General features: G+C 35.9%; 1 pseudogene; it reads right to left on the bottom strand.

Moving 5' to 3' along the window:
* Positions 1-396: 396 nt before the first annotated feature.
* On the bottom strand, positions 397-1,190 carry LOC114386107 (annotated as a pseudogene).
* Positions 1,191-12,992: the final 11,802 nt, after the last annotated feature.

Genomic DNA, 12,992 nt, shown 5'->3' with positions numbered 1-12,992 from the left:
TTTCACAAAGCTTTATCATGATTAAAATTTAAAATCAACCACTATGTTGTTAAAATGGTTCCTCGTAAAAAGTTCTAAGCCAAGAAAAGAAAAATTATAAAGAGTAAAGACTAAAAGAGAAACATAACAAGCAAATTATCTTTATGAGGTGAATAATACGCCACCCCTCTGAATGCACAACTTTTAAAAAGATCATCTCTTAATTAACTATTGGCCTCTTACATAGATTTTAACCAATGCTTTGGGCAAAAACCTACCAAAAATAAAACTAAATCCTAGAGTCTGGATAGATTATGTAGAGCAAATAAGTTTACCCATATAATTTTTGGAGCAACACAGCCTGTGCCCATTCATATCTAGACTGCATAATTGGGCCTAAAAATCCATGTGACTCTTTCAAATATCTATGGTAGGAGGGGTTAGTTTCCAGAAATTCCATGAATTAAAGTCCTCCTGCAAACAAGGTTCAGCAAGAAAATGGGCAAAGGTAACAAATATTACAAAAAAAAATCCTTAATAGAATGAAACTTGCATTAAAAAGCATAATAACGTAACCAAGATAAATCACACAATAGACATATATAAAAAGATCCAACCAGCTCTCACACTCAACATGTTTTACTTTGAAATTTAAATTCTAGGAAGATTGAAAAAAATTTGAGGAACACACCATGGATTGAAGAGGAGGTGGCTCAAAATGAATGGAGCGAACAGACATCTTGGCGATCTCGGTGATGGCAGCATCTTTGACCTCAGTGACATCACTCGTCAAATCCTCATAGGCAGCCTCGAAGGCCTCTTGCCAGAACCTCGGCAACTCACCCTACGACTGTTGGCGTACACATCCCACATGTGCCTCACCACCTTCTCCCTCACCTCCGTTTCCTGCGCAAAATACAAAAACTGCATCAAAACGACATTTCTTTGCACATCCAAGGCGAGAGGAAACTCACGAGAACATCGAGATCGTAGTGGATAGGAGTGTCGATGTCGCTGGAAAGGGAATTGAGAGTGCTGGACCAGCAGAGCGAGACAGTGCCAGTGAACATGGACCAGAACGCCAGAAGAAAGATGGCCGCTAACGCCCAGAATTTGTACTTCCCTTTCCCAAATAGACTCGAATCCATGCTTTCCTTCTTCGTGGCCACGGTCATCGTCGTCATCGTCGAAAGCCCATCCTCATCCTTCATTTCTAGCAGCTCGATCAAATTGATGATTGAGTCTGATTTGCTAATAATGTGAATCGTTGTTTTCTTTGTGATGGGATGGAGAGGGAGAGGGAGAGGGAGAGGGAGAGGGAAAGGGAGGGGGAGGTATGAGGTCGACGACTTTTCCTCTTCCTATGTACTCTCTCTAGAACCTTTGGTAGTAGAGCATTAAAATAAATAAAAATTAGTTTTCATTCAAAGGCGGTTTTTCAAAAAGTACTTAATCATTAATTCTTAATTTCTTTAAGTATTTAAAATTATAAAAAAAGAATTTATAGTCGTTAAAATTAATCATTTTAATTTAACCATTTTAGTCTCGTACTTATTGTGCATCAATCAATTTGTCTCTGTCTTCCAAAAAAACAAATTAACATATAGTTGTCAAGATATAGGGATCAGATTATCAATAGTTCTCAAATTTAGGGATTAGATTGATTTGTGAAATGTTAGGGATCAAATTGGTCAATGATACTAATTTTAAAAATCAAAATGATTGTTAAATATCAAGGTGGGGATTACTTTTGCCTTTTCTTTTATAACAAAAATTCAATTGACAGTTGATATGGGAATTTCAAGAAACTAAATTGATATTTTCTTTGTTTAATATTTTTACCAAGTTAGTCTTCCCATGAAAATTGGTTTCACTCTTTAATTGCCTTTTATTATTGGTTCACCAAATTGTGAACCCTTTAACTTAATAGGAAATTCCACATGAATACATTGCTTAATTGAATCTTCAAGTTAATACTAAAATAATATCAACAGACTTTATTTTTAGATAACATAAGTTACATATGTATATAAGAAATAAACTCATACCTAACGTGATTTTTGATTAGTTAATAGTGTAAAAATCTCTACACTAACACATAATTAAATTCTTATTTTGAAGACAATTTTTTTTAGCAAAAGGGACAAGATACTGTAGAAAGAAGGTTGCGATGATCCCAACTAAGTTGATACCCTCGCAACCAACCACCAAAAAGCATATCAACCAAAATTTAAAAGACAAAATTTATATTAGATATTTTAATACTTTATATTTTTGATTTTTTTTTTCAAATTTGGAGTTCAATAAGCCTGAAAGAGTGAACTCCTGAAGTTGTTTAGTGATTTTATTTTTCCTCCAAATATGCTCACCAGACAACATAATTGGTGACGCAAAATTTATAAGGTGAATTGTAGGAGAGAATAGTGAAAATAACGAAATTATGGGAATAACAGAAATATGGAAATAACATAAATAATGGAAATATGAAAATAATGAAATTCAGTGCGTCGGAAATATAGAAATTATGGAAACAATAATAACGACTTAAATTAATTCAAGAAAACATAGGATTGAATTTCATCGTTCATACCCCTAGTATCCAATAAGATTAACATATATGAATCATTTTCTAATATTATTGATGCACACATTAAGTTATCCCAAGTCGATTCCTCGCACTTGAAACCTAAGAATATTTACTAAATATCGATCCCTCACATATGCAGTAAATACCCCAACATTACAATTATATTCTCGTGCTTTTTGCAATCAAAATATTATGCTCTATTCCTAGCAACATAACGTAAAGAGTAAAATCATTCAATTCAAATTCTAAGATTACTTTCCAGCCTCACTTAAAATCCAATTTCATGACACTAGTGACCAAATAGAATCAAGTATTACGAGTAGAATGAAATCACCAATAATGAGTAGAAAAGACTCATACATATATAATATTAAAGGGATACATAAGGGTACAAAGATTACATCCAATCTTTAAGAAAAACTAACCGATCATTGCGTAGAGCACAAGACTAACAAGAGAAATGAGGAAGGAACTAATCCATGGTCACAACTCTGTAGCGCCTCGACTCCACACTGTAAAAGCAAGCTTAATGATGATGAATCAAGTTGATTCAAGTAGTTTTGATGATGACAAAGATGATGACAAAAGGCCCAAGAGAATGAATTCAAGATTGAGTCAACAAGTTCAAGATCAAGATTAATTTCAAGTTTCATGAGAAGAAATCAAGAAGATTCAAGATTCAAGAGAAGTTTGATTTCAAGATTCAAGAGAAGATGAATTCAAGATTCAAGAGAAGTTTGATTTCAAGATTCAAGAGAAGATGAATTCAAGATTCAAGAGAAGAAATCAAGAAGACTTCACAAGGGAAGTATTGAAAAGATTTTTCAAAAAACAAACATAGCACAGTTTTGTTTTTCAAAAGAGTTTTTCTCAAAATTTTCTAAGTTACCAGAGTTTTTACTCTCTGGTAATCGATTACCAATTACCTGTAATCGATTACTAGTGGCAAAGTTTGATTTCAAAAGCTTTTAACTGAATTTGCAACGTTCCAATTGTTTTTTAAATGGTGTAATCGATTACAATGTATTGGTAATCGATTACCAGTGTATTTGAACGTTGAAATTCAAATTCAATTGAAGAGTCACATCTTTTCATAAAATGCTTTGTGTAATCGATTACCAGTGACAAGTTTTGAATAAAAAGTCAAGAGATGTAACTCTCCCAATGGTTTTCTCAAGATTTTCTCAAGGTTATAACTCTTCTAATGGTTTTCTTGACCAGACATGAAGAGTCTATAAAAGCAAGACCTTCACTTGCATTTCAATAACTTTTAAATAACTTTTTCACATACCTTTGAACATCTTTTTGAATTTCTTCTTCTTTTTCCTTTGCCAAAAGCTTTCTAAGTTTTCTGGTTTCTAAACCTTGTTCTTTCACAAAAAAAAAAAGTGTGCTATATCTTTTTATTCTCTTCTCCCTTTGCCAAAAAGAATTCGACAAGGACTATTTATTCTCTTCTCCCTTTCACATAAAACTCTTGTGTTTGTCTTCTTCTTCCCAACACTCTTTAATTTCCGCTGTGCACTTCAATTATCGGTTTTACTTTTGTTTAAGTTTCTATTTATGTTATTTACTTTCTCAACTTAGTAGTAAAAGGATAATTGAATCTAGTAACATTAAGAAGGATAAGTTTTTTAATTAGTAAAGGTTCATTGATGATTAATTCAAGCCCCCCTTCTTAATTATTCCGAGACCACTTGATCCAACACACACTACTAAAAAAATATTTTTTATGATGCGGTATCGACGACAGTTTCCATAGACTCGTCTTAGAAAGTATGCCAGTGGCATTTTTGTAAATATTGAGATTCAAAACAAAGGAGGTTTTATTTACAGGTCTTTAAATAAGCTATTCTACGATGTTATTTATAAAACCGCCTTAGAATGTATTTGTAAATACTAATCGCGCACGTTAAATACGACCCCTGGCTCACACAGTAAAGACAGGTCCCCGCAAACAAAAATAATTTTTCTTCCCCGCAAACCCTAGCACAAATCCCTAATCGCAACAATGCCGGAATCACCCGGTGGCGGAGACACCGGCGCTCCACCTCAGGCGACGGAGATTGAGAATCCCAAAACCGACCAAACCGCTGCGGATCCTTTGGTCCTCTCAAAGAACGTGTGGAAAAAGCTAGCAAAGCAACAGAGATTTCAGGTGAAGAAGGCGGAGAAGAAAGCCGCAGTGAAGGAGCAGAAGCAAAGAAACGTAGAGAGAAAGCACAAGGAGTGGGAAGAGAGCCTCGTCGAGGTCGCCGGGATCTGCAGATTATGTACTGTTATATGGTGAATGGGAGGTGTGCTTCCCCTGTGCATCTTTGGCTCACTAGCTGCAAAGTTGTGGATAAAATCCCTTTCACTAAAATTTGGCGATAAAAAAGAGGGATAGTTTTTTTTTTAGGTTAAAAAGTGTGATAGTTAGGCATGTGTTAGTCAAAGATTTTAACATATTGCTGCCACTTTTCACCTAATGGTTTAAATATAAGTGTGTTTGTATTTTAGTTCAAATGCTTAGCATAGTGTTTGAGGACTCTGAGCTAGGTTATTTTGTTTGCATGTTGTGAGTTTTCACATATGCAATTTTGGTTCTTGCTCAGATTCTTGGTTGGGTTGTCTACAATCATATTGATGCAAGCTCCATTGGAGCTTGTAGGCCTAGGATCTTCTTCATCAATGGATTCCTTTGCTTCTTGGAAAATGAATGGCAACGGAATGGAGAAAGGGAGAGAGAGAGAAGACGCCACTTCAAGGAGAAGATGAGTCTAGAAGAAGCTCACCACCATAGGAGGCCATGGATAAGAGCTTGGAGGAAGAAGGAGATGAATGAAGGGAGAGGGAGAGAAGAGCACGAAATTTTGTGCTCTAAATGAGCTTTGAAATCTGAAGTTTAATATTCAAATCATCAAAGTTGAAAACAATGCAAACACATGACCTCTATTTATAGCCTAAGTGTCACACAAAATTGGAGGAAAATTCAAATTTCACTTGAATTTGAAATTGAATTTGTGGAGCCAAACTTTGGAGCCAAAATTTCACTAATTATGATTAGTGAATTTTAGTTATGGTTCAGCTCACTAATCCAAGATCAATTCCAAGATTCTCCACTAAGTGTGCTTAGGTGTCATGAGGCATGAAAAGCATGAAGGACATGCACAAAGTGTGACTATATGATGTGGCAATAGGGTGTAGTAAGAAAATGCTCGCCTCCCCCTCTAAAATTTAATTGGATTGGGCTTCTACCAATTCAATTAAATTTATTTCCAACCACACACATCAAATATCCACTTAGTGCATGTGAAATTACAAAACTATCCCTAATACAAAAACTAGTCTAGGCGCCCCAAAATACAAGGGCTGAAAGATCCTATATTTCTAGGGTACCCTACCTACATTATGGAGCCCTAAATACAAGGCCCAAAAATAATGAAACCTTAATCTAATATTTACAAAGATAAGTGGGCTCATACTTAGCCCATGGGCCCGAAATCTACCCTAAGGCTCATAAGAACCCTAGGGCCTTCTCTTGCATCTCTGGCCCAATCTACTTGGAGTTTTTCTATCCAATGCCCTTGCGGGGTAGGATTGCATCATTCCCTCCCCCTTGAAAAGGATTTGACCTCAAATCCCGAGGTTCTTGAAACTCTGGGCTTTTTTCCTCAACACCTGTAAAAAGAACAAAAACATATGTATTAGTGGTGTTTTGTATGTTGAAGTAAGGTAAGGTCTAAAAACTCATTTCCTGGGCATCTTCCCATGAAGGAACATGGTTCCTCACCAACTCAATGAGTGGTGCTACAAGTATAGAAAAATATGGGGCAAACCTTTTGTAAAAGTTTGTTAAGTCTTGGAAGCCCCAAATTTTTCTTACACTTGGTGGAGCGGGCCACTCAGGAATGACCTTTATTCTCTTAGGGATCATGGGAACCCCTTGATCACAATTTAAAAAATTAAGAAAAGTAAAGCAATAGAACATACCTTTTTCTGTATTTTCATGTTGATTATTCCTACCAAAAAGTATGACAAACCTAAGGTGTCCCATATGAGTGCCTAAGTTTGTATTGAAACTAAAAATAAGAGCAAACCTACCTAATGAGTCCCTATGTACACAAATCATGAAGATGTTGGGTGCACGAGTGATTTTACAAAAGAGTGTTGCACCACCCAAAACATTCACCACACCACCTATTTTAGGGATTTGGTGCCTAATAATACCTATTTTGGGCACCAACAAAGCACAAGGATTTAATCTCTTGCGAACCAAACCCTCATCCAACAACTCCTTTACTTGAGGATTAAACTCAAGCCTAAGAGATGTGGCAATGCTAACAAGTGTCTTTTTACAAAGGAGAAAATGTGGAGGTTGTATAAGAAGGGAAATTTCTTTAATATTTGTCTTTATTTCAAAATGTCTTTCCTTCTTAGCTAACCTCTTGGAGGAGACACTTACCTCCTTACACTCCTCCTTAACCATTAAAGGTTGTCCTTCTTCTTGGGGGTAGATCTCTTTACTAGATTCTTCCCCTTTTGCTTCTTCACTTTTACTAGAGGAAGGTGAAGTAGTAGCCTCATCTTGGCTACTATAAATGTCTTGGCCCCTCATAATCATGGTTTTCTTGGTGGGGCATTGAGAAGTAATGTGTCCTCTTCCAAGACATTTAAAGCACTTCATGGAGCTAGTCTTCTCTTGCATACTAGCCTTAAGGGGTTGCTTTTCTATTGTCTTCCCTTTATCATCTTTGGGCTTAGAAGGTCTCACCCCTAAGATTCCTTGACCTTGGTCTTTCTTTTGATAAGAGCGAGAGCCATAAGATTTTGAAGTAGACTTCCTTTTAAGTTGTTGCTCTACCCTTATTTCCCAATCTAAATTAGCCTCTACATTGTCCTTCCCATGGAAGTATGGGAGTTTAATGTTAACCTCTTGAGGCTTTCTTTCATTTTCTCTCCTATGGGAGTGAGGTCTAAGATGTGACCTATGCCTTCCTTCATAATAGTCACGAAGTTCTTCACTTAGGCTCTTGCAAGAGTTATGACTACTATAGGAGACATGTTTTTCTCTTTTCATTTCTTTCATTATTTTTCTTCTTTCTTCCTCTCTTATTTTCTCTCTTTCATCTTGACTTATTTCTTCCACTCTTTTTTTACCTTTATCTTTTCTCTCTTGTTATTCTTTCCACAACTTAAGGGATCTCAACTCATCTAATATCTTATACAAGGGGTCCTTAGGAGTAGAACCCTCACCATTAACACTAGATGAAGAATGAAGACTCATGTTGGTTCCTAAGTTATGGTTCTTTCTTGTTGGGGGTTTGAAAAAAAGTTAAAAGAAACTATGGTTGAAACTAGCCAAAATAAACACTAAAAAAGGTGTGAAAGATAAGGCAAAAAGTAATTGGTAAAAGGAAAGCTATCTAGGCGGTTTGACAATGGAGGTAAAGGAAATAAGCCATGAAAGTAAGCAAGAAATTAAAGTGCAAGAAATGCAAACTAGGCGGATCCTAAGAGTGTTTGGATGACCTCATTTAATGTTCCCAACAAAACACTCACTATCCTAAGGGAAAATTGCCTAAAATTATTACACACAAAGGGAAGTAGGGTGACCTAGCGGAGGCTCCCAACTTACTTCCAATGAAAGGCCTTTTTGTTACAAAATTTGAAAGCAAAGCAAATTGCCAATTACAAAATTACAAAGAAAAAAGTCCTCAATTGTGGTGGCTATTCTCTCTTTAGTGTTTCACTCAATTTGGAGTGCTTCTTAGTCCAATAGCTCTTAAGGTGGTTGGCCCCTTGCTTCTTGACTCAAATTCTTCAAGATATGGCACCAATCCTCCTTTCCAATTCCTTATATGGCAACTCACAAGCAAGGAAACAAAGAGACAAGCAATAACCAAAGACCAAGAAAAAATGAAATGAAAGCTAAACCAATAGAGTTTTAACAAGACAAATTTCCAAGGATTATTCAACAATTAAAGCAATGAAAAGCACAAAAAAGCAAGCTAGAACTCAAAGAGAAACCTAGAATGGCTCTAGAGTAGAGTAGAAAAACTCTAAAAAAAAAAAGACTCAAGAAACCTCTAGTTTTGGCACTTGTTTTCACAATAATTTTCAATTGAAATTTCAGAACTAGGATTGGTATAAAATAGGCACCAATTATAGAACAAATTTTGAGCCAAAACAACAAGCACACTTTCCTTTCACTTTTCTTTTTTTTTCCCTAGACACTGATTTTTCTGCCAACTTGTGAGATTTTTATTATTTTTTCCTTTAATCCAAATCGCTTGATTCGTTTTTTATAATTTTGGCCCAGATTTCTAGAAAATTCAGTAAAAGTTTCAGCGCAAAAAACGTAGTGACCAATTCCCAGTAATTTATACAAGTTCGTATGTTCAAGCTGCCAGCACCAGCGATTTCAACCTAGAAATCAAGAGTAGTGTTTATGTTGCTTAAGGCTTGGATAGTTACAATTTGTGTTTGCTTGTGCTCAATTATCTTGAATAACACAATTAAAGAGAGCTTAAGACTTATTTTGATTCACAAATCCAGCCACAACTCAGCACCACAACTCAAATTCATCATAGGCATCATGTAGGAAACTTAGAAAGCAAAAAAAAAGTTCAAGAACAAGACTACTTCTAGGAATTGATTTAGAACATGCTATGAACTAAATAACATGCATGAATTAGACTCAAAATTCAAAAGATAGGCTAAAAATGACAAGAATACATGAACAAATGTATCTAGAATTCAATCAACAAAATAAAATTCAACACAAACTTAGAACATAATGTGACAATTACTATGACTAAACATGACTCTAAGACAACATGGATTAAGTGATTTACACTTAGATTTTTGTGTTTTTTTTTTCTAATCAATATTTTGGAACAAAATTTATATCTAAAGGTTCAGCACAAGAATATTATGAATGAAAATTGATAGAACCTAAAATCAACACAAAAACAAGATTCAAGAGTAGATCTACAAATTTTGAACCATAGAAATGCAAGAACAAGTGTAGATCTAAGATTTAATCGGTTTATTTTTTTTTTTGAATCTACTCTAAACAGCACCAAACCACAAGAAAATGGAGGATATACATGGAGAATAAGATGAAGAACAAGGAATTAAAGAGAATTCACCGAACAAAAAGATAGAGGAAGCAAAAGAACATCACCTAGATGAAGATGCTCTTGATACCACATGATGCAAGCTCCATTGGAGCTTGTAGGCCTAGGATCTTCTTCATCAATGGATTCCTTTGCTTCTTGGAAAATGAATGGCAGCGGAATGGAGAAAGGGAGAGAGAGAGAAGACGCAACTTCAAGGAGAAGATGAGTCTAGAAGAAGCTTACCACCATAGGAGGCCATGGATAAGAGCTTGGAGGAAGAAGGAGATGAATGAAGGGAGAGGGAGAGAAGAGCACGAAATTTTGTGCTCTAAATGAGCTTTGAAATCTGAAGTTTAATATTCAAATCATCAAAGTTGAAAAAAATGCAAACACATGACCTCTATTTATAGCCTAAGTGTCACACAAAATTGGAGGGAAATTCAAATTTCACTTGAATTTGAAATTGAATTTGTGGAGCCAAACTTTGGAGCCAAAATTTCACTAATTATGATTAGTGAATTTTAGTTATGGTTCAGCCCACTAATCCAAGATCAATTCCAAGATTCTCCACTAAGTGTGCTTAGGTGTCATGAGGCATGAAAAGCATGAAGGACATGCACAAAGTGTGACTATATGATGTGGCAATGGGGTGTAGTAAGCAAATGCTCACCTCCCCCTCTAAAATTTAATTGGATTGGGCTTCTACCAATTCAATTAAATTTATTTCCAACCACACACATCAAATATCCACTTAGTGCATGTGAAATTACAAAACTACCCCTAATACAAAAACTAGTCTAGGCGCCCCAAAATACAAGGGCTGAAAAATCCTATATTTCTAGGGTACCCTACCTACATTATGGAGCCCTAAATACAAGGCCCAAAAATAATGAAACCTTAATCTAATATTTACAAAGATAAGTGGGCTCATACTTAGTCCATGGGCCCGAAATCTACCCTAAGGCTCATAAGAACCCTAGGGCCTTCTCTTGCATCTCTGGCCCAATCTACTTGGAGTTTTTCTATCCAATGCCCTTGCGGGGTAGGATTGCATCACATATTCCTTTATGCATATGTTTTACTACCTATATAGTGCTTCTAACATGGCGGCTTGTGTTGTGCAGTATCCATGGGCAATGTGCAATTATCTTGTTTGATTTTACTTCCTGACTAACTTACAAAAATGTCCCTACCTGGCATCGGGATCTTTGCTTTGCTTTGTTTAACCAAAAGCTTCATTTTTTTGTGTCTGTTAGGCCTTTCAATTTGAAGAAGTGCATTTGTATCAAGGGGTTTTGCTTTATTTGAGAATTCAACGGTTAGGTTACGATGTTCACTGAAGGCCTTGATAGAAATGCACTTCATTGGGTCAGAGAGGTAACCTTCACTTGTTAATCCCACACCCTTTTGATTTTTTTTCTCAAAGTTTATTTTTTAAGGGTATATCAAATTGAGGTTTTCTTGATTCGGCTTAATATTTGTAAGGTTTTTTTTTATTTTAATTGTTGTGTTGGTGTTCTGGACCAACATTACCACTACCTTGAGATCACGTTAATGTTTGTATGGTTGTGGTGTATTTTTTCTTTTTCTGTTTTGGGTTAGTGTTTAGAGGGAAGTTTTATTCTCCAAGTCCACCTTGGTGATTAGAAGGAAGTCCCATTCTCAAACACTGCATTGAGATCTCACAATGATCCCATCATTAGGATGAAGAGTGGTGCTGGAAAAGGGTTTGGGTTGCCACCCCCAACAAAATTCAGAAGTGGGCATCTTCCTGGTAATGCAATCCCTGTATCAACAATCATGTCTGGTAAGACTGGCGACAGAGGTTCAAATTTTGATAATGATGATAGCATCAAATCAGAGAAGGAGGTTTATGGTGGCAAGTATTCATTGGATTCGTCACCGCAAGACCGAAGAGTCCCCCCCAATGGTGCTGCTAGGAGATTTGGGAACCTCACTTGACCCCGATATGCAAGTGATTATACATATTCTGAGGTTAGTTCTTCCAAGGGGGAACCTCACTCGACCCCGGTATGCAAGTGATTATACATATGCAAGTGATTTGGGAACCTCAGTTCTTAAATAATTTCTAGATTCATTTTCCAAATATTTGATTCTAATCTCAAACCAAACAAACAATTATATTTTGGGAAGCAACTTGCTGACATTCACTCACAGTAGTGGGAATAGAAACTCACTTAAGCCATAGCCCTGCCTCTTTCTCACTTTAGACACACATCAATGATCCAAGTTATAAGCACCTAGCTTCTCTTTTTTTTAGGCATGGATACTAAAACTGTTGTTGACCTTTTCTACTTTGTGTCTACTTCACTTTTCTCTTAGGAAGAGACATTTATTTATAATATCTAGTAAGGTATGGGCTTAGGAAATTTAGAAGATAGATTTAGTTTACATGGACTCGAGTTTGCTTTGGCAAACTCAAGTTTGAGTCATTGGGACTTCAATACCAATTGGTAGAGTTGAGTTTTTTAGCCCATCTGACCCAAATTGTAGTTTATAAGGTTCCTAACCTTGTTTTATGTGTAAACCTTTGTTTGGGTTGTTTGTTAGTGGCCCAGATTGATTTTTAGAGCCCTAGATGGATCATCGGTGCTAATCCTAGTGGTACTTAGAGTTTATAAGATATAACTATGACACAAACTCATGTTCTTTAATCTTTGGTCTTGAACCTTGATTTTACAACTTCTTTCATTTATTTTTTTGCTTTAATTGTTGGCTTTTTCTTCACCAAAACCCATCATCAGAACTTACTTGTTGGCTGCAGAAGTTGTTAAACCACAACATTGACTTATAACTTATCCTCTTTTGAAAACATTCTCTTCTCTAGTACCCAAGGTTGGTCCCTGCAAATGCATGACATTGTGTTAGCTGCAGTAGTCATCATGTTCAATGTTTGGACTATATGGTACTACAATGGTTATTGGCAAAAGCAACATTTTTAGTAATGCTACTTTGGCCAACATAAACTAGTCCTTCATCTCTGAATTTGTTATGAGAAATGGCCTCCATATTAAGGGGAACCCTGCTAAGGCTAACAACATTAAGCAAGTTACTTGGTACTCCGTCCCCTCTATATGTATGGCTTAAATGTAATAGAGGGTTGAGGTATCTTTGTATAGGAATCACAAAGGGGGTTTTGTTTCGTGTTTCTATGCTAGCTTGGCCATTCAGAAATTGATTTTTTCATAGTTGATGTAAGCTATTTTAGCAATTGAGATTGTTGTCAGCAGCCAATTGAGCAAAATTTGGGTTGAGTGTCATTCTCTGTTGTTGGTTCAAGATTTTTATGGTTTCTTATT

This window comes from Glycine soja, chromosome 15 (assembly GCF_004193775.1).
Source record: "Glycine soja cultivar W05 chromosome 15, ASM419377v2, whole genome shotgun sequence".
Lineage (NCBI taxonomy): Eukaryota > Viridiplantae > Streptophyta > Magnoliopsida > Fabales > Fabaceae > Glycine > Glycine soja.
The sequence above is the reverse complement of the archived record's forward strand: the minus strand, read 5'-3'. Positions and strand labels throughout refer to the sequence as shown.